At 35.1% G+C, this 2,691-nt stretch overlaps 1 long non-coding RNA gene across 1 annotated transcript; it reads right to left on the bottom strand.

Annotated features, from left to right (window-relative positions):
- Positions 1-388: 388 nt before the first annotated feature.
- LOC125655300 (uncharacterized) lies at positions 389-1,793 on the bottom strand. The gene is made up of 2 exons (XR_007362687.2): positions 1,578-1,793; positions 389-803 (listed from the first exon to the last, which is right to left on the bottom strand). It is a non-coding gene; the product is annotated as an uncharacterized LOC125655300 (long non-coding RNA).
- Positions 1,794-2,691: the final 898 nt, after the last annotated feature.

The following is a 2,691-nucleotide window of genomic DNA, read 5'->3' as shown; positions in this document are numbered from 1 at the left end:
TCTATTAGAATTTTACAATATTTTTTCTAAGTCGTTATTCCCAAACTTTAACGTTTCATCTATTATTCTGACGTCATATGTATTCTCTTCTCGAAAGAATTTCGTAACATTATGACGTCATGATAAACTTTTCCAAGTTAAACAATTTCATATTCACTTTATTTACATATGAAGATGGATGTTAAACATACAGAAAATGATTTGTGAATGTATTCAATATATTTGTAGAAGTGATTTGTGAATGTGTTCTGGACATGCATATATATCAAATATCTTGCTTTTCTCGAAAACAAACGAAGATTACACATCAATTTTCTGATTTAGAGACCAAAATGAACCATTATAGGTTGATGTAGTGTTGAATTGATTAACAACAAAACAAAGCAAATATGACTTGGACTAGTTTCTTGTAAAATTATCACAGCGCAATCAAACAAAATTTATCTTTGCTTACACAATTATAACATTTGATGAATTACATGCGCGATGTATTAATCAACATTCATTATTGATATCAGTTCTATAGTTACTCAGAGATAATGGTGTCAGTGGTAAGCTTCAATGTCACATCTTCATGACGCTTAGCGGTAATTAATTGCACCTCTGTTTGTGGCCGGGAGACTACGGCTAGTTGCTTGGACAACGGTTTTTTCCTGCCTGACTTGGACGTGTCGAATCTGACCATTCCTGTCCCTCACGGCCGCCTCTACAGAGGTTGTTACCCTTGTGGCCTCCACCCCTGCTGTCTGCACTCGTGTGTACGATTGCACGCGCCTTTTCATGTTTAACAAGGATCAATTCTCCTGCAAAATGAAATAAGTTCATGGTGTTTGGTTTATACTTCAAATACGGATGATAAAGGGATTTGCTAATTGAAAATTTTGCAAGAAATTTTAACATATAAATCAAATCTCAAAAATACCAATACATTTAAAAGCTAGTAATGTTGTCTGAGTTTCCAAAAAATTTGGCTTGAGCATCACTGAAGAGACATTATTTGTCGCATCTGGTGCATCAAAATTGGTACCGTATAAGTTTTACATTACATTAAGCAATCAACCATTTCATGAGACGTGACTGTCTTTTGTGAAATGTCAGTCTGTCTGCCGCAATGAATTTGAGTCCAGTTCAATTTTGCGGAAGGAATCGGTACTTTTAGGCCATAGACAGACCTTTTACAAATCAATTACGTCCCTGCCCTGGGACTTTGAGCTATCATATTGAACCATAAAACAAGCTTTTTGTTTGGATAAACTGGACGTAAACGATGATATCACAGTGACCTTGACCTTTCGCTACACAGAGACATACTATAATACGTATTGTGATGCGATATATTGCTGTAAGAAACGTTGCAGGGTTTTATTTTCCTAACAAATGGTCTGCTTTTAGTTGTATTAATTCAAAGTTGTAACAGTTAAGATACAGATACACCTAAGAAAGTACATGCACTCTCCATCAAACTATGGTATAAACTCTGTTTCCAGATATTGATAGTCGTTTTAGGGGTAACAAATTAGACACGAAGCATATATAAAGCGTATATCTGATTTCCTGTAATGACTACTGTATTTTACCTGTGAGATGGAAAGTTAGTTACCAGTGATGAACAACTCCCACTGGGATCCGGAACTGTTTAATCTAAAGGAAGTGACGTTAGTATTTTCCAGGTATTTAGATTAGACTATCTCTTGATATCACAGGCTCTTGAACGCTTTTTAAATATCAACAAAAACAAATGGGCTACAGAGTTCACCCGATTAACGTTTTTTTTTTCTTACAGAGAGAAAACTTTCAAAGTGTTAGACGCACCTGACGTAAAAATCTACATTTAAACCTCTAATCGAAGAATATTGTTTTCCTATTGAAGTAAAATGATAACTTCATTAGTAATAAATGTCATAAAAGTTATTAAAACGGAAAAAAGTATTCTCTCTTATCGAAATGTTACACATTCAACATGTACATGTGTAAAAGCTTTGTCATTAAATAAAAGTATTTAAATGAAAATGCTCAGTTTCTCACCGGTTTTCACTTTAAAGGAAAAAGCCTTCCATGATCATCACTCCATCATACGAGGCTCCGTTTACCTTATTAGGATATAGGGCTCACGGCGGGTGTGACCGGTCGACAGGGGATGCTTACTCCTCCTAGACACGTGATACCATCCCTGGTGTGTCCAGGGGTTCGTGTTTGCCCAACTATCTATTTATATTGCTTATATAGGAGTTATGAAATTGATCACTGTTAGATATCTTCGCCTTTTATTGAAATAACTTATGCAGAATGATGCAATTATTAATATTGGTTTAGGTTTGTTGACGGCGATTCGAACACCATCAGGAACACTTTGAAAATTCTCTATTCTGGTGTTCCGTAAAGGAGTTATGAGATTGATCACTGTTCGTTATCTTCACCTTTTCTTAGATTTTCCACTAATATCCGCCTCTGTACTGCGTCACAGCCATTAGATGTTGCTGTGCAACCAGGAACATTTTAACGGCAGCTATTATCAATGTGACCGATAGGAACTTAATATCTATTAAAAAATTATTCCATCTAGGAATAAGAAAATTTGTGAGTACATTTATTTACTCGGATACAGCTCAAAACTCGTAAGTACATGTAAATTAATATATTTGGGTTACCTCGATGATATGAATAAAAAAGCATACCCCTTTTGCATCTATA

Source organism: Ostrea edulis, chromosome 7 (assembly GCF_947568905.1).
Source record: "Ostrea edulis chromosome 7, xbOstEdul1.1, whole genome shotgun sequence".
NCBI lineage: Eukaryota > Metazoa > Mollusca > Bivalvia > Ostreida > Ostreidae > Ostrea > Ostrea edulis.
This window is presented reverse-complemented; position numbering and strand designations above follow the sequence as displayed.